This window comes from Equus asinus, chromosome 29 (assembly GCF_041296235.1).
Source record: "Equus asinus isolate D_3611 breed Donkey chromosome 29, EquAss-T2T_v2, whole genome shotgun sequence".
Lineage (NCBI taxonomy): Eukaryota > Metazoa > Chordata > Mammalia > Perissodactyla > Equidae > Equus > Equus asinus.
In genome coordinates, this window is record NC_091818.1 from 38744476 (window position 1) to 38764963 (window position 20488).

A 20488-nucleotide genomic window follows, 5' to 3' on the forward strand; every position below is an offset into this window, starting at 1 on the left:
AGGCACTATGCTGGGGAGAGATGATACAATTATGAACAAGACAGACAAGGTCTATTCTCTGGGTGTTTACATACAATATAATGGAGGAGACAGACATTAAAGAAAAAATATATCAAAGAGGATTTACTTTCATTTGTATTAGGGCTACAAAGCATAAGTAAAATTGGCCCACTCTTCCCTGGTTAGGGAAGACCTCTTTACTGTGTGGACCCTATCATTTCACTCAAACTGGTCTCCATCGAGATCTACCTGCTAGCTCCCAAGAACAGGTCCAAACATAGCTACTCAACACTGAACAGTCCCTCACTGCCTACAGGATTCAGAACAAACTGGGCCTGAAATTTAAGGCCTCCCCGAAACTGGTTTCAACCTCATTTCTGCCATATCTACTATTTCCATCTTTGTGGCCCTTGTTCCCAGGTACATTGGTCCCTGCTCTAACTCAAACACAACACCACACTTACTGGTTGCCCTAAATCAGATCTGATCTCTATTTTCTGAATCCCCACGACACCTTAAAATACTTGGTGACGCTTATTATAGTTACCCAACATTACAGGGTCTCTCAATATTTGTCTTACACCCCCAAATAGAGTGTAAGCTCCTTAAGGGTAAGATCTGTGACCTACTCACCCCAATACTCATGGATCTACCTAATACAGTAATAAATATTTCTTGAATAAACACACATTAGTAAAAGAAATAATTGTGTCTGCCTAGAAAAAGATGACTGAGTTCGAAAGGGATCAACATTCTCATTTTACTATATTAGTAGTCCTCTTAAAAGTTACTTCTACAATTAATTCTAATGTCACATGTAATATACAGAGTTAACTCTGCCTCATCTAAGCAACTGCAAAGAATAACTAATCACAACACCTCCCTGCTTTATGAGTAAGAAATTATTTCCCAAGATAAAAGTATATTACGACACAGATTTAGAAGGTAGTTGAACACTTCTGACCTTATTAAAAAATCATAATTTTTGCTAACCACCATTTCCCCACTAAAAGGAGCAAGGGCTTCATGGAGAAGCATGGAGGGCTGCTTCCAAGGCTGAGACAAGGAAAGGCAAGTGTGCAGTGAGCCTGGAACATCTTGTTGGAATGCACAATAGCAGATGGGAGCATGTCAAAGGACAGCTTGAAGGGGTCAAACTGGTTAAATTCGGGAAAATCTGAGTAGCAAGATATTTGATGATATAATGACAGGAACAGATTACTACAAATTGAATTACAAAAGAATCCTGAGTCCAGTCTAATACCTTAAAAAGGGAAAAGGAGTGGGAGAGGGACAGAAGAACTCAAACGCAGAAGAAATGAAAGCAACAGAAAACCAACATTTGACAGCCACCATGATAATAACTGCTTTAAGCAAGAATCATCACTGAATGCTAAATGAATGTGAGGAACAGAATATTCACACGGTCTCCAACTATCCCCCTGCCTATTACTCATTAATTACAAATGGTGAAAGTTACCTTTACAATAAAAAAAATCTGGCAGACACCACATAAACCTGATGATCATTGCCAAAAACCCAAACTGGATAAAGTGACATTATACGCCTCCTGATGTATTGCACCGAGAACAAAACAGTATCACCTATGAAGCATCCCTGCCAAAAGCGTTTCACCTGGAGTTAATCATGAGGAAACTACCAGACACATCCATATTGGCCTGGCTCTTCAATATCGCCGTAATAAAAGACTCAGGGGAAAAAAGCTATGAGATTGTTAGAGACCAAAAAACAGAACTTAAATGCAGTATATGAGCTTTGGATCCTGAATGAGGGATAAAAAAAATGGCTACAAATAACATTATTGAGAAACTGAATACTGGACAATAATATTGCATCAATGTTAAATTTCCTAAGTGTATTGATTTGTGGTTATGTAGGGGAAATGTCCTTGTTCTTAGGAAAAACATGCTGAAGTATATAGGACTTAAGTGTCACAAGATCTGTAATCACTCTCAAATGGTTCGGAAAATGAAGTTTGGTGTGTGTGTCTGTTCAAAGAGAAAGAAAGCCAATGTGGCAAATTATTAACATGATCAAATTTGCAATATACCTTCGCAAATAAAAAAGGTATTTTGTATTTCAACTGATAAAGGTGACACATCAAAAAGAAAAGCAATGCAAGCACTTATTTTCTGGAAAATAAAATTTTAAATGTCACTATCACAGGCCTTAACTAACCAAGTGGAAAAATTTTTTAAACTATGACATTTTTGAATTGTTTTAATATGAAATACTAATTTAAGAATTTTTCTGAATATTCCCAACAGATTTTAGAGGTTAACTCTGTTAAACAATAAACACACAAAATAACTGTACTCATTGCACACCTCACTGTGAGTCTAAAACATAACGAGCCATTGAATTCAAAGATCATGGGAAAAAAGCTGATGATCAAATGTTACTGGCCATCTAAACAGCTACACACCACGCTGTTTTCCACTCAAGCCCAATTTCAAAGGAAAGTAGTTTTCAATGGTTGGTTGGTCAAACACAACATTAAATAGCAAGCACTAAAAAGTTAATTGAATGTTTGCCAGAAAGAGTATGACTCGTTTTTATACTGGATAATTAATTTCTTTGTTTTTATAAGAATTTTAAAGAGTGACCAACATGCACCCCGTGGGTAATTAACTGCATTCAAGAAAGACTTCTTACTTTTGCGGCAAAGACTATACTTAGGTTTGGAAATACTCCAAGAGTGTTTTTGTTTGTTTAAAATTTGACTTCTAGTATTTTTTTTTTTTTTGCTTTATCTTAAGGATATACATTATAATGTCATAGTATTTAAACTCCATTACAAATAGCTTTAATAATATCATTGACAGTACATGCCTAAGTAAATCCCCATAAAGAAAACAGGTTTGTGATAGGAGGCATTCTTAAGTAAATTATAATCAAATGCAATGGATCTTAATAACTTTAAAAATGTGTAACCTAAAAATTAGCTTTGGGATTACTGGTCTAGATTTTTTTAAAAATCTGAACATCTGGAAAGTTTACATAAGCATGCTGAGAGAAATTATAAATATTTGTATGCACTACTACTTCATGAAGCACGACTTTAAAAAATAATTTACAAGATTAGTATGGCATCCTCAATGTGAATTATTTTGTGAAGAATTTGTTATGGTTAAAAAACATTTTATGATCACTTGTTAACTTAGGATAAAGTTCACATGCTTCCAATCAAAATCTTTATTTTTGTAATATGAATCCTAAAAAGAAAAAAGTTCTGTGAAACAGAGTAAGTTAAAAATAAACAATATCCCACGATATGTAGGTGTATCTTCCTTATGGAATCTCCCTGAAAGTTGGGGAAATTGCTACTTAAATCTATCTTCCAAATGACTATTTTTATAAAAGTAGTTTTTCTGTTTAGTAATTCAAAAAATCTGAATCATTTCATAACTTTCTACTTTCTGTTTCATGAGACTGAATTTCACAGCCCACATGAGAGGGGCACAAGAGTTTCAACGATGCCAGCTTTACACTGTTTGTGCTTGTTGTCTTGGTGCCTTTTGGAGTCCCAAAATAAGAGCTGGCTGGCCAGCTCACTGTCAGCCATTCATCTGGCAACTATGGTTACAGAGAAAACAGTTACCCATTTTATCTGCAACAGGCTGGCTACCAAAATCAATCAAAATCCTAAGAAATGACACAGTATTCTATTTATTTCTTTATTAACATGATTTTGAGACAAACACCTCTAGTAAAAGTATAACTTACTAATAATTGCTACATAAAACTATTTGTACACCATCATTTCTTGACTTTATTAAGGAACAGAAGACTTGTCTGGGCAATGAGAAATAAGGCGGTAAGTAAGATGGTAAGCAGTGGCTACATTTATGGTATTGAAAGCCTTAGATAAGGGCAAAAGTGCTACTCTAATTAGCCATACTAAGTTATGCCAGTCGGCGGATTTTACTTTGGTGCAAGCTTCACACCATTATACAAATATCTGCTCCTTTCCAAAATATTCTAATAGCCAAGGATTGGGGAGGCAAACAAAAAAGTCCTGATATTCTAGTAGATATAAGTAGATGATGGTTAATATGGCAATTGAAGAAAATGAAGGGAAAAGGTAATCCTAATTATAGTCCAAAAGATGCTTTTCTTTAAAAATCACCATAATTCCACAATCTAGAAAATAAAAATCACTGTTAATATTAGAGTTTTCATTTTCTTTAAATACTTTTCTACACATACTTCTATTTTTTCCCTACCTAACTGAAATCATAGTAAACAGCTTATATGCTATTTTCACTTAACATTTTATAGCGCATATCCCGAATTCATCTTCAAAAACACGACATATTTAATGAGCACTCAGTAGTCTATCACATAAATAAATCATTTACAGTCATGCTCAATGACACGGACACGTTTCATGAAATGCGTCGTTAGGCGACTTCGTCCTTGTGTGAACGTCAGAGAGTGCACTTTCACAAACCTAAATAGTATAGCCTCCTAGACACCTAGGCTCTACAGGACTAACCTTATGGGACCACCACATATGCGGTCCGTCACCAACCAAAATGTTGTTACACGACACAGGACGATTATTCAGCAACACTCCCACTGTTGAACATTTAGGTTTTCCCTTCCAGTTTTTTCCTTTGTATTCCTTTGTGTTCTTCAAAATCAGCAGGACTGGAAGCTTCCTGAGGACAAAGCCTATGTCTTCCTTGTCTAGTTCCCCAGTGTTCAGCACACTGCTAGACATGGAATATGCATCTAAATGTGTGTTGACTTAAAAAGGAACCACGCTATACTCTGGTCCTCTATGTAGCAAACCTGTATTCCAGTGAAACCATGATTACCTAATCATGATTAAACAATCAAAGAAGGGAGAATATTTTGGATCAACATTGTAGAATGAAAGAGAGATTTATCCCTGCTCCCATCCAATCCTCCTGGCAAAAAAAAGTTACTAAAGGAACTTAAAACTGTGTTAAATTCACCAAGATAAAGAAATAGGGGAGGAGAAAATAATAGATGGAGACGCCAGTGTTTCCAGAAGATGGAGAAGGGATGACTCAGTGAGTGTATCTAACTTTGAAGGGACAGGAAAAGCTGAGACTTAAAGCACCCTGCAAGAGGAATACAAACGAGCAAACACACTGCTCTCAGGGCAGAAGCATGGAACCAGACGCACCAGGTTCCTGGGAAGGTGGAGCATGGGGTTCACAAAAGCAGGCTGGTCGAATGCGCTAGAAGTCAGCACCCAGGCAGCCTTCTCAACCTCACTCTGGCAGAAGACATGAGGTTTCTCATCAGAGAAGGGGATTAAAAGAGACCACCAAGTGCCTACTAGTACAATGAAAGCAAAAAGGGGGCCCTTTTTACAAAGGCAACTAACAGTGAAATTTTAAAACAGTTATAGAGAGAAGAATCTAAATTTGTTAGGGAGAAAATACTGATAGTATAATGAATGATTGGGATCCAGCATGGTACAGGATTTCTTAGCTATATTATTAAATGCTAAGATAATGGAGTAATTTGTCAAAATTCTACAGGAAATTAAATAACCTAGAATGTTTTATTCAGCCAAACGATTTGTGACAGGCAGAATTCTAACAATGACACTTACTTGTGTAAAATCTTCTCCCCTTTGAATGTGCGTGAAACCTGGGAATATTAGGAGATAGTCCCATGATTATGCAAAAATGAGATTAGCCAAGTGGGCCTAATCTAATCACAACAATCCTTTAATAAAAGTTTTCTCGGGCTGGTAGTAGGAAAGAAAGCCAGGGATTCAAAGCATAAGAAGGATTTGATGGGCCTTTTAGTAGCTTGAGGCTGGAAAGGAACACATAGGAAGGAAGTGGGCAGCCTCTGACAGCCAGCCAGAGCACAGGGACCTCAGTCCTCCAGCTGCAAGGAACTGAAATCTACCCATGAGGAATCAGAGTGGGAAAGGACTCCAAGCTTAACCTGGCTGACATCCTGACTTTGGTCATGTGAGATCTTAAGGAGAGGATCCAGCTGAGCCATGTCAGACTTCTGACCTATGGAAACTAGGAGACATTAAATCAGTGTTGTTTTAAGCTGCTAAACTTGCAGTAATTTGTTCCGCAGCAAAAGAAAACTAATACACCAATAATCAAATATTTTCCTATTCTGTATATTCCTCTTTTCCTAAAAGCTCAATACTGAAAGAAAAAAAGAATATTCACTTTATGAAAGACCCCTCACTTAACAGAAATTAGCTAAATCTGTCGCAAAATGAGATTTTAGAATGAGAGGTTGCAGATCATTAGCATGTACGTCATACTGGGCTATGAGAATTAGTAATCAAAAGAACTGGCAACACAGAGCTTTCTCCCCTTGCTCTGCGGGTGTCAGGAAGTGTGTCTCGAAGAGAAATGGTCTCAGACACAATGGTTAGGATCTCCTCCTTGAGAGAGGTCACATAGGACAGCACGAGAGCTTAGGACCATACCCAGAATGAGGAAGATTCAGCAAGAACTGGTTTTGCTCTTCATTCCCCCCCAATCACCAAAGCACAACATTAAAAGATCTGAGGAAAAGAATATAGAGAAGGATTATTACTATCACAGAAAGCTGGAAGGCTGAAACAGACTTGCTTCTTAGTTAGCTTTATATGATAACATAATAGAACAGGACAAGGTTCCAATACTCCATTCCAGAGGTGGGTGAACTCAGGCATGAGGACTAGTCAGCAGCAACAGATGTCATCTACTCGCAGCTGCCATCAGTAACCCCGAGCCTTTCTCCTCTTGCTTCACTCCTGTTCTGCTTCCCCCTCCCCCGACGCTCAAGGAAAATCTCTAGTCCTGTACTAGGACAGTTACTGGCCAGACCTGATAGTCTCCCCTTCGCGTGTTCAGCCCTCGGAGGCACTGAAGACACCGTGGATGGCTGTCAGGTGATAACTAGGGGCAGAGGTGGGGGAGCGAGCGGCACCAACGTTGTGAATGTCTACTACGCTAGAAAACCTGTACAATCATCTCATTCCATCTTCACCTCCGTCCTACAAAGCAGATATTGTTGTCCTCATTATGCAGATGGAAAAGCACAGGTTCTGTAACTTGTGCAGGCCACACAATTAGTGAAAAAATGTGTGCAATGAAAAGTTTCCCTCCAGGGCCCAAGCCTTTGTTTGTTTGTTTTCCAGTTAGAGTCATGCCCCAATTCACCAAGCCTCAACCAGGAACCCACTGCTTTTATCCTCTTTTCCTTTTTATTGTAAATAAGACTCCCAAAGTAATGACTGGTGACAAGGCCAATGATATCAATAAGAAATGTGATGCATTGATTTTAAGAAAGATATTCTCTCTCTTCTAAATACTTAAGACAGAGCTGTGAGATATCTCAGAAACAAGTAAGAACTGTCTCCTAGCTTCAGGAGAGAAATAATTGTTACAAGATCTAAATCTAGTGGGAAACTGAAGCCACTGCAGATATAGCAAAGAATTATCCAGAAAAACTGACATCACTGAAAAGGAAGACACAAATGTTCTAGGCAGGCATCTACCAGGCCAATACAACAGGGAGCAAGGGCTCACTGAAGCAGTCACCGAGGCAGCTGCCTCTCACATAGGATTTACCATTCAAAGGCAGGTGGAGGCTTGAAAGCACATCAAAGAAAAAACGAAATGTTTCACGGGCAAAAGACCCTAACTGGAATACAGTCTGAAGTTACTGGAGCAATGAAGCCTTCCTATAGAGCAAAAGAAGAAGGCATTTCCGGTCAAAAAATCATCAGACTCATATTTAAGTAGTCTTGGCCTATAACCCTAGCCCATCAAGAAAAATCCTCTAAGAAAAATACACTACAATAGTTCCATATTAAACATTTGATTTTATATATTCAACAAATGTATATAGAATTTTTATAGATCATTTTGACATTTTTATAGTAAGTGCTCAATAAATATTAACCAACTGAATAAATGAACAGAAAATGGGTTTCCGAAAATGAACTCCAATTGAAAACACTGACCAACAGAAAATCATTATTCCACTTTCAACAGTTCAACGTCCAATCGTCATCCAGGAATCAGCTAGCTCACTCAGACGCCACACCACACCTGCTAGGATGAGCAGATACCTCCTCTCCACTTAGAGACTTACATTCGAAACCAGACAGTGTTGAGATATGACACAGGCAAAAATCATTTGGTTGTTTTTGTTTTTCTCTATTATTGTTTTCTACCTTATGTAGTCATTTTCTTCTTATTTGATCTTATGACCAAATGTGTTTCTTGAGGGCTGACGCTCTCTGCTGACAGTAGGAACAATAATTACATCATTGAAGAATGTGTACTGGTTAGGGAAAGAAAAGTTTAAAAAATGTGCACATTCCAAAGTCAAGCTAGAGAGTACCTACAACTTTGAATTACATTCCATTGCTTCCATTAGAATAGCTAACTGTCAACTGAAAGTTTACTTTAAGACAACATAAAAATGGAAAAGAGAAAGGATAATTTTAGTCCTAATAAAGTAAAATGTGGGCCAGCCCAGTGGCATAGTGATTAAGTTTGCATGCTGCACTTTGGCAGCCCAGGGTTCACAGGTTCGGATCCTGGGCATGGATGTACACACAGCTCATCAAGCCATGCTGTGGCAGCATCCCACATACAAAATAGAGGAAGATTGGCACATGTGTCAGCTCAGTGACAATCTTCCTCAAGCAAAAAGAGGAAGAATGGCAACAGATGTTAGCTCATGGCCAATCTTCCTCACCAAAAACACCCAAAAATAAATAAATAAAATGTGTAATTCCTTTGGTGATCTAGGGCAGAAGATTACAGTTGGAGAGAAGAAATGTATTTTGAGTTTTGTACCCACTCTGCTGGTGAAAGCATAAGGTTAAAGACAGGGGAAGAGAGAGTAATAGAGACTGACGCTGTCTCTTTCTGTTTTTCTTAAAGAGTTCTTTGGAGAAGGATCATTAAATAGATAAGGGGTATGTCGAAATAAAAAAAGAGGTGGTATTTTAAGTATGAGGATGAATTTATGTAAGAAAGCTCTCAATAAGGATTGAGAATATCTGATAAAATGTTGATATGGGCAAAATAGAGGTAAAAAGCTGAAGCTGGAAATGCAGGAGAAAGAGATAACCTTGGTAAACACACATCAGATAGGCTAGGACAATGCTAGAAGCAAGGGGATCAATGAGAAGGAAGTGGCCACAGTCAAAGCAGAAGATGACCAGGACAGATCTGGCTCCAGGAGTGAAAAAGGAATGACACGTACAATCAATGATATGAAGGAGAGCAAACAGCTAAGGCACAAAAAGCCAGATGAGCTATACACCGAGCACAGAGGAAAATACCTGAGAAGATGAGTTTGGTACAGTAAAAGGAACTACCGGGGCAGCAGAGATCCTGATGGGTCACCACACAGGACAAACTTGCAGATACCCATTGCTAGCTCCTCCCTGCTTCTTATCTGTTTGTCTGATCTTAAAAAGCAACTATCTTTCAAGTGGTACACGTACCAAATGCAAAACTGTAGATAAAACATTTCTCCCTGGTAGGCCTATACTAACTCATCATCAAATAACAAAGCTCTCTTTCAGTAATTTAGGCCTTTACATTTTTCTCCTAAAAGATACTAAATTCAAGAAATAATCAGCAATTTCCCCAAAATACATCTCAAATCCTCAAAGACTGTATATTAAGGCCTATTTATAAAATAAATTTTGATAAAATATATTGAAATAAAATTATTTCCATTTCAGTTTTTTGAGATTTCAAAGATGGACAGACAGACAACTGACCAACTGAATGACAACCAAAAGACACATATATATAGGGTTGAGATTTCATAAGAAACAATGTATTTCAAAAACCAACCTACAATTTACAGTAGAACTAGTAGAATTGGGGATAACAAATATTTTCATTTTAATAATATGGCAATATATTCTATATTACCAGGTTAAGATTTAATATTTTGATATATCGAAATAAATTATCATATACTTTATGCTGCTTTTTAAAAATCATCAGTTTTTATTGTAACAGAAGAAAAATTAGAGCAATCGAGTTTTCATCTTTTTTTACATTTGCAAAATTTTTTCAGTCGAGTAGAACAAAGACAAAATATTATGGTACTTTCTCATGAAATGTGTATTTGAAAAAGGAACGAAGAGTCTTTCAAGTTGAAAGCTCACAAGCTCATACACCCTAAGTCTGGCTGCAGTCCCTGACAGACGGTGGACACTGAATTTGCTTATTGATATGTTTAGTTCAGTTCAATAAATTACTTCTTAAGCAAGCCCTTAAAAAACAGATAAAAGTGCACAGAAACCCAAAACTCTTCCAAAGAAAAGGGGCAAAATAAAAACTCACAATGTATATCTAAATTTTGTAATATATAAAGTTGTATACATGGTAATTGCTCAATAAATATTTAATAAATGGGCGAATGATCAAACATCTGGGTTTGGAAATTAAATTTTTACAAGAGGAAAATCTCTTACTTGTTAATATGAAAACTGGTTAGAAGTTAACTATCAGTAAAACTCATTCATTGTTATAATTTATACTCACATTGTAATACCATAGAACACTATTGTGCTTGAGTTAACAAGCAAAGTAGATATTCCATTTATATTGGCAATGTTCCACGAACAACAAAGCTAAGTCCAGTAGATACAATATTTTCAAAATGCATGTAAACTATTTAGATGAATTCTTTCTGCTGACAATCCCAGGGGAGAGAAGAGAAAATGATGTGTTTTACCCTAAGAGCTCAAAGCTCTCTGGGGAGGTAATTCAATTGAAATTTTACATTCAGTCTCGCCAGGCAGCGATAAACAGATGCTTAAATTAGCCGCCTTATACTATAATCAAATATCTTAAGGAAAAAAAGTTTCTAACAAAAATATAGAGAAGAAGGTGAAGAGAAAAAAAGGGGAAATAAAACACTTTTTAAAAGCTTACTGGTATTTTCAGAAAAAAATACTTTTATAACTTCTTCTGTAAGTAGTATACCACAGGATTCAATCACACCTTTCAACACATTTACTGGTTAGTTTGTACCACGGGGCCAATTAGCACACAAATAATTAAAAATAACTAAATTTTTGTAATAAGTTTTTTGAAATTGATATAATTTGCAGGGTTTTTTTAAAAATGGTTTCATGTACAAAATTTTACTTGTATCTGTGTCTTTTACTATCAGCATCTGCAAGTTTTTTCTGAAAGTAACTATGGGTACAAATAATAAACAAATCAACAAAAGACAAAAGGTTAAAAGTGATTCACAAAATTAATTCCACATTCAAAATGGGTAAAACTGTAAAAGGAGCTAAAAAAAAAAATTACAGCCAGCAACCAAAGGGAGAGAACAATCTAGTGAAAAAGCTGCAATCTTGATTTAACTGACTCACTAGGTCGATCAGTCCTCTCCAGTCTTTCTCCAAAACACGTCCACCGGCACCCGCAGTCCACAGAAAGCACATTGCTAGGAAAGGCTGCGATTGCTCTCCAGCAGTTCCACCACTGCTGGGATCCAGCAGGATGCTCACCGAAAATCAGCTGTGCTGTTCTCAAACTGGTTTTTACCAGTTGTGTTGGTTCTGGAGCTATGTTACTTACTTAAATATTAATCAAGGAAACATGAGTGCAAAAACAGATTTGTTTCTATTGAAAACCAAATCGAATGCTTCAGAAAGATTCTATATAGACTAATCACTGGGGAAAAAATGGCTGTTGATGTAAGCGTGGGCAGGGATTTACAAAATAAACTAGAAGGACTAGAAGTTAAAATCTAGAAGGATTCTACACTGATTACTTTGCAAGCTTTTAAAGTTTTAACTTTAAAGAAACTGAAACGGGAGATCACAGATGATATACTAGAGCGTGTTTTATGCAAGAAAAGCAACATTATGGGGCTGGCCCCGCGGCCGAGTGGTTGAGTTCGCGCGCTCCGCTGCAGGCGGCCCAGTGTTTCGTCAGTTCAAATCCTGAGTGTGGACATGGCACTGCTCATCAAACCACACTGAGGTGGCCTCCCATGTGCCACAACTAGAAGGACCCACAACTAAGAATATACAACTATGTACCAGGGGGCTTTGGGAAGAAAAAGGAAAAAAATAAAATCTTTAAAAAAAAAAAAAGAAAAAGAAAAGCAATGTTAAATTCCAATCAGAGAACCAACACCCAAAGAGTCTTGACCCCACTTAAACAGACAGGTGAATGTACATTTATATGTCTTAACTGAAACTAGAATGTTAAAGTTTTCATATATGAACCTGTTCTTTTATGTTTTTTTTATTGCAGTAACATTGGATTATACCATTATATAACTTTCAGGTGTGCATCATAATATATTTCAAATTCTGTGTAGATCACATCACATTCACCTCCCAAAGACTCATTACCGTCCATCACCACACACATGTGCCTAATCACCCCTTTTGCCCTCCTCTCTCCCCCTTTCCCTTCTGGTAACCACTAATCGAATCTCTGTTTGTGTGTGTGTGTTTGTCACTGTTTTTATCTTCTAGTTATGAGTGATGTCATACATATTTGACTTTCTCCCTCTGGCTTATTTCACTTAGCATAATACCCTCAAGGTCCGTCCATGTTGTCACAAATGGCTGGATTTCATCATTTCTTATGGCTGAGTAGTATTCCATTGTATACATATACCACATCTTCTTTATCCATTCATCCCTTGATGAGCACCTAGATTGCTTCCAAGTCTTGGTTACTGTGAACAAGGCTGTGATGAACACAGGCGTGCATGTATCTTTAAACAATTCTCTGCTTTAACTTCTCATCTGTGATTAACTGACCAGCTGTGATATGTTAAAAGGCTTCTACTCTACTGAGTTGGAACCTAGAACACAAACACAGGAGCTCACTAATCACGGCTGAGACGATTCAGAACGGTAAGGTGCCACAACAGTAACAGGAACGGAATGCTAAGAGCATCCAGCTAGGCTTGGAGAGCAAAGGGAGGGTAAAGAGAACTTGAAATGAGTTAAATCTTGAAAAGGATACAGAAGTTCAGCAGGTAGTAAGAAGAGGTCTGTGAAGAAGAGAAAACAAAGGCAGGCAGGAGACCATGGTGCATTTCAGATGACTGTAGTTTAGGCTTGTTAGTAAAGGGCCATGCGGAAGGCACAGAAAGTGAGGCTAGTCTTAACTGCCATAAAAGGTCTTATCTGCCATGGCCAAGAGTTTGATTTTTATCAGGAAGGCAAAATAATGTGAAGAATTTTAAGGAGAGCAGTAACCAGATGTCTATTCCAGAAATACTGCTCTGGCCCAGTATGGGAGATAAAGGAGGCAGGAGACTAGACTGGAAGAGAAAATGTAAAATGAGAAATCCAAATTTTCCAGAACAGGGCCGATGGGACTGCAAAAGAAGATGGGTTTAATATTTAGGAAGTAGTATTGATAAGAATTAGAGCGAGAGCTGATGAAAGTGTGTGAAAGAAAAGCATTTAACAGGAGCCCCCAGGCTTCTAGCACGGGAAACAAGATAAATGACGCAGCCTGTTTAACCAGATATGGATCCAGGAAAGACCCAGACCAATGGAAGAAATAATTAGTCTTGTCTTAGAAATGATGAACATGAGGTGGAGTTTGTCCAGTAAACCACTGAATATAGGGATCTGGACCCCACAAAAGAGGTGAAGGCTTGAGGAAGGGGTTAGAGATGTATGTTGGTGATATACAAGAATGGTGAAAAGCATGGTCCCAGGAAGCAGGCTGAGTGTGGATCTGGGTTCTGCCACTTACTAGCTCTGTGGCCATGGGCAAATTACTTAACCTCTCTGTGCCTCTGCTTCCTTATCTGTAAGAAAGGGTTAAGAAGTATGGCCATCCACTGCATAACGACGTTTCAATCAATGACGAACCACATATGACAGTTGTCTCGTAAGATTAGTACCATATAGCCTAGGTGGGTGGTAGGCTATACCATCTTGGTTTGTGTAAATATCGTGGGGGAGGAAAAAATTTTCCTCTACCCTTCTAGGTTCTTCTGGCTGGTCTAAGAATTAAACTGACAAAGACAAATTAACAGGAGAAAAACAAACAAGTTTAATCACACGTATACATGGGAAAAACCCAGGAAAACCAAGTAACTCACCAAAATGAGTGACCTTAAATATCATCCTCAGCTAAAGACAAAAAAAGATGTTGGGGGCGGGGAGAGTCAGGGACTTCAAAGGGAAGGAAGGCAATTCACAGGTAGGTGAAAAGGAGCAAACATTCAGAAAACAAGAATCTGGTCACACAGAAACAGAAGAACGCAAAGGGGAGCCCAACACACAGGCTTTTCTAGGTTCCTCGCTGTCTATCACCTAGTTCATGTTGGGCTAAGGCGATAGCTCACTTCCTGAGACAGGTTTCTTTATCTGAATTCTTTTAGGCAGTTAAGGGGCAGTTAACAAGAAAAACTTTGGGTCTTTTGTTTCATAAAAATAATCAGCCTAAAATAATCCTCATGTTAAAGAGACACATTTTGGTGTGGCAAATTTTGTTCCCCTTCAGTACACTCTATGATGTTCACACAACGGCAAAACTACCTACCAGTGCATTTCTCAGACTACCTCCCTATTGTTAAGTGACACAGGACTGTCCCCCTCACAGGGTTAGAGAAGACCGAACGAGTGTATGTGGAGTGTTTGCAAGAGTGCGCGGCTGCAAGAAGCGCTGCTGGGCAGCAGTTGTCGCCGCTGCCGTTACTGTAGCCAAAGCCGTCTGTGCGGCTGAGATCAGCCCCCAGTGTGGAGAGCAAGAAGAAAGCAGAGAGGAAATCCCAGGCAGGCACACGAAGTTTAAGAAGGAGAACAAGCATGGGGGGAGGCACAGAAAAGGAAAGGTATTGTCAGAGCAGCCAAGGAGGTCTACAGTTTCATAGAAGGGAAAAGTCAGGAATGTTGAGGCCACAGACATACGAAGCAAAGTTCTGAAAATGCTGACTGGGTTTGGGAATTAAGAAGTCACTGGAGATTTTACTAAAAGCTGTTTTTATAGGACAGTCCCCAAACTTCTATGATTATATACCCCAAGTATAGAAAAATAGGTTTGTACCTCAATTATCCTATATAAGTATCTTTATAAATTACATACTTAGACTGCTATCATTGGCTAGTCTCTCCAGGCACAATATATACTTGAGGAAGTTTTTGTACACCAACAATAGAAGAGATAAAACCCTAATTCAAATAGTTTTATTGAGAACTACCAATTTGGGAAGACAATTATTTGCTAGATCAGATTAGACGGCCATTTTTAAAATACAATGTGGCTAACAACCAGCATGCACCCGGAGTAGACATGTAAGCACTGCCGTTTTCCCGTTGTCCAATTGTGCTTGTTCTGAATTAGTACAGTATACACAATCAAAGTCTTTTAAAAAGTGTCTTAACATTTTTCCATTTAGTGAGGGTAGGCTCTTTTCATTTACTGTCGTCTTCAGACAATTTTCCATTTGCTGAGGGTAGGCTCAGCTAAAATTAGATATTAGCTTGAACCATATGAAACTATCATTCTTGTTGGTGAAAAACAGTCAAATATTGGCAATTTCATCTGGTTCAACATACATAATCCATAAATGCACTTAACTAGACACATATAAACTATTACACATTGCTACACACTGGAAGCAAACAAACGAATGAAGGACTACAGTCAGCCCTCAACACTGAAGAACTAAACGCATGAAACGTAAATGAATTAAATGTAGTTAAAAGTATCAAACGTTGATACAGTTTTATTTTTTATAAATTTAGGTAAAAGTCAATAGAAGTTAAACATGTTCTCCCTGTGCCCCAATCAATCACCTGATGCACTTGCCCCAACTTTAAAAGCCACTGTTGAAAGGGTGAAGAGCGAGAAAGTAAAGAAGACGCATCTGAACAGTTTCGGGAAGCTTGGCTATAACAGAAGGAGGGGTGTAGATCTCGGTCTAGAGGAAGACAGTTAAAGAAGGGCTCTAAACGTCTGCTTAAGATGGGAGAGATCTGAGCATGTCTGCAGCCTGCAGGAAGGAGCTGACGGAGAGAAAGAGATGGAAGTGAGAGGAGACCCTGAGCTAGACAGGTGGGTCAGACCACCATGACGGCAGGGGCATTTTAAAATATGGAATCAGGCCACTGGAAATCTCCATTTCAAAAAAAGCCCCCCCAGGTTATTCTGATATTGCTGCTCCACGGAACGGAGCTGCCCTAGAGCTCACATAAAGGGTTTTGAATCTAACAAATTTAAAATGCTTCACGTTTTCAACTCTGTAATACACTTTGGTGTTCTGTTCTAAATGGCCAATTAAAATTATAAAGAATTTTAATGACCTAAAGGTACAATCAGGTATCTTCCTCTCTAATCCTTAACTTTTCCTTTATCACCCCCAATTTTAGCTTGGACTGAAAAGCCTTTCTTGAGGTTTGTTCTCAGACTTCAGATGATTCAGCATCAAAACACTCCTGGGGCTCTTATCTGTTTCAGTCGCAGGCAGTCAATTCATCTGGCCTAAACAGTTCACAGCTATCAGGAGGAAAGTCTTGTGTTGCATTTTCATCTACTCTGCTCTCTGATCTCCTGCTTCCTTTCACTACAAGCAGCAGAAGTGGGGAAAGAAAAAGAAGAGAAAGAGAGAGAAAAAGAGACAAGAGCTACACACAGAGTCTTTTCATGGTGAGGAGAAAGCCTTCCTTGACTTTGCAATCACAAAAAGTTCTCTCCACACTTGCAACAATTTTGTAAGCAAAAATTCAAGCCAGTTCATAGCTACCCTATCTTACTAAAAATGGCAAGTCTCTGTAATTTAATTTTCCCTGCAACCCCTTTAACAATGGTTTCAGTTCATAAACTGCTTTCGATTCAGTTTGCCCAATCATTTCCTTAACCAGCTTGTATCCTTTATACCAAACAGAACATTTCCAACAAAATTTAAAGATACTCTTGAAGAAGGTATTTAAAACAGTTTCAATATAAAGTTATTCCAGTCTATACTATTTTTCTATTAATGTCATGAGTAGAAGTTTCACTTCCTACGTAAGACTGAGAGATCAGGCTTGTAAGAGCTGCGAGTAAAATGATTACTAGTATTAAGATGAGGAAATGGGAAGGGGATTAACATTTATTGGCTATCTGCTATGTGCTATGATGTATATATGTTATCTCACTTAATTTTTACAACAACCCTATGAGATATTACTACCCTCATTTTGCTGATAAGGATACTTCAGTTCACAGGGGTTAAGAGAATCACAGAGCTATTAAGAGGCAAAGCCAGAATTTTAAGCCAGGTCTTAAAATTGAGCAAAGCCCAAACTTTCCTTTGGTTATTACATATTGTGAGTGAAGAAAGAAACAGTAGTAGTTACATATTCAGGATAAAAAAATAAAGGGGCATATGGAAGGATGGTCATAAGAAGGAAAGAGGTAGGAGAAAGAAGACAAAGAACATACTTGAGAAACAGCAGAGGGACAGGAGGGGACCCAGGTGACATCAGTACTCAGAGGGAATGAAACAGCCAGCACAGGGGAGGGGCAGTGGCTTATGTCGAATGTGGCTGACTCCTTTAAGTCTCAACAGAGGGAAGATTTGGCCCAACAGGGTTCTTCAAACTTAAAACCCTGATAAAAGATAATCAAAAATAACTGAGCGGTGAAGATGATGTAGTTTACACAGAAATCGAAATATAATGATGTACACCTCATATTTATATAATGTTATAAACCAATGTTACCTCAATTAAAAAAAATAATCTGGAGGACAGCACCCTTGAGCGTTCAGCTCAAAGAGCCTCCATTTAGAGAAAAGAAGGAAGGTGTTTGCTAAAAGGAGAGGACATACGCATGTTCGTCCTTGTGAGGAGGAAAGCGGACTGTTTGGGGGAGAGTGGATACCGTGTGGGAAGTAACAAGATCAAAGGCAGAGAAAGAAGTATTTGAATTAGAAATGCTTATAATCAAATACAGACACAAAGGAGAAAATGAATATGAGAGAGACATGATGGATGAACCAGAATGTAATGAGAATGGTTACCCACAGGGGTGGGTGGGAACAAGTGGAAAGGGTAAGGGGTGTGGCAATTTGCCATTTAAGTGTACAATTCAGTAGCATCAATTACATTCGCAATGTTGTGCAACCATCACCACTATCTATTTCCAAAACTTTTCCATCACCACCAAACAGAAACTCTGTAGTCACGAAGCAGCCCTTCCAAGTAACGTTTGAACACAAAATTTTGACTATATACGTTCAAACTAAAGATTGAAAAAGCATAACTGTGAACAAAAATTGAAGTCTAGTTAGTAGGTTTGTTTTTCACATTGCTATGGGCTAGCGATTCTGAAGCTGCTTTCTGTATATTCTAGAATTAAGCAAATAAGAGAATAAACTCTGTGCTTTGGATTAGATTTGGTGTTATCAGTATGAACTCATGCTTTTACTACATATGGAAAGATAACGATGAAATAGATACAGCTGTGTGTGTTTACATAAATGTAGTTTCTGGCTCTGTCTGCTAAGAGCACCTGAAACAAGGACACTGCAGTAGCAGTGATCAGGCCTGGTGCCCAGATCCTGGATTCTGAATTGCATTCTTCACAAACAGGAGCCTGGGGCGCTGGCCCGGTGACTTAGTGGTTAAGTTCACTGGCTGCACTTTGGCGGCCCAGGGTTCACAGGTTCAGATCCCAGGTGTGGACCCTACACACCACTCATCAAGCCATGCTGAGGAGGCGTCCCACATACAAAACAGAGGAAGACTGCCACAGATGTTAGCTCAGCAACAATCTTCTTCAAACAAAAAGAGGGCCAATCTTCCTCACCAAAAAAAAAAGAAAAGAAAAGAAAATAGGAGCCAGGGCTCTTTGGAGAAATAGCTGATTCCAGGACTAGAACTGGGAAGTGCAAGAAGAGCCTGGATCATCTTGTTGGGCCAGAAAGTAAAAAGTGCTCCAAGACTAAGGGAAACATGTCAAAGGACACTGGAGGCAGCTCAAGGGCCTCCCAAGGGTCAAATTAGGGGCAATTTATGCACCAAAATAAATCATGACAGTAATGGAGTATAACACACTGACTAAAATAAAAATCTACAAGCAAGTGTACACTGAAACAAATACATGAATAAATAAGTAGGAAAGAAAGGAAATGTCCCTTAGAGTAGAATGTCAACTAATAAATAGAAAAGGATGGAATTAGAAATTTACTATCCAGCAACTATGATAGTAATAACTCATCCAAGTAGAAATCATCAATGGATGCTAAAACTGGTGCATAAAGTTGGATGAGAAATAGAAGGTTTACATGAAAATAATAACTCGATAGCGTAGAACCTGACAAGCACCATCTTAACCAACTATATGAAATCAACCTCATGGGGCTCTCCACATGGCACACTAGAAGAGTACTCCACCACTTCTCTGCGATTCTGGACAAAAATATATAACCTGCACCTCATGAGGAAATATCACAAAAAACCAAATCGAGGGACACTGTATAAAATAATTAGCTTTTCTTCAAAAACGGCAAGGTCACGAAAGGCAAAAGCAGACCAAAGAACTGCTCTAGGTCAGAAAAACTAAAGCGACACAACAACTTCATGCAACATGTGATTCCTGACTGTACACTGGATCAGACACTTGTTTGTTTCCTTTCCTTACAGAGGATATTATTGGGACAACTGATGTGACTTGAATATGGTCTGTAGATTACATAATAGTATTATATCAATATTAATTCCCTGATTTTGATAACTGTACTGTACTGTGGTTATGTATGAGAAACTCCTTGTTTTTAGAAAATACACACAAATACTTAAGGGTAAAGGGGCGTCTTGTCTGTGACTTTTTTCCGAACAGTTTAGTAAAAACAAAGCAAAACACGCATATATACAGAAATAGAACGATAAGTAAATGAAGCCAGATGTGAACGTTTGGGGAACCTAGATGAAGAATAAAGGAGAATTCTTTCTCTAAATCTGAAATTATTTCAAAGTAAAAAGTAAAACAAAATCATCCAGTGTATTAAACCAGCTATTGCTTAGTATTTTTTGCCAGATCACTTGGGCGGTGCCCGAACACCACCAGGACCAGCTCACTACTTCTCCTACCTTGACATGAGCCTCTGCTTCTTTAGACAGCTGTGATGATTAGAAAAGTCTTCCTCATATTGAGTCGAAATCTATTCCTGTGTATTTTTCATCTATCAAACTTATGTGACTTTTCCTGTGGTTACAATCTTATTTCTCTAAATCCTTTCAAAGGCTGTCTACCATCTTTTAGGTTTAATTGTAATACATTCTTTTTTAAAGACCAAACTTCTCTCTCTCACCTCTTGCTTCTGAAGATTCCACTTCTCATCCTCTTAATAACATTATCTCTTCCTCTATAAAATGAAGTAGATGGACTAGCTGGCCTCTAAGATCCTAGCATGAGACTGAGTTTCTTAGAGGCAAGGAGCACAGAGTATTTGTATGACACATCGTAAATGAGGAATACATGTGCTGGACTGACCAAAC

The 20488-nt window shown here is 38.3% G+C and overlaps 1 protein-coding gene across 4 annotated transcripts in view; it reads right to left on the reverse strand.

Moving 5' to 3' along the window:
* Positions 1 to 20488, reverse strand: part of TAF3 (TATA-box binding protein associated factor 3) — a 185273-nt gene that overhangs the window by 108538 nt on the left and 56247 nt on the right. The window lies entirely within an intron of this gene.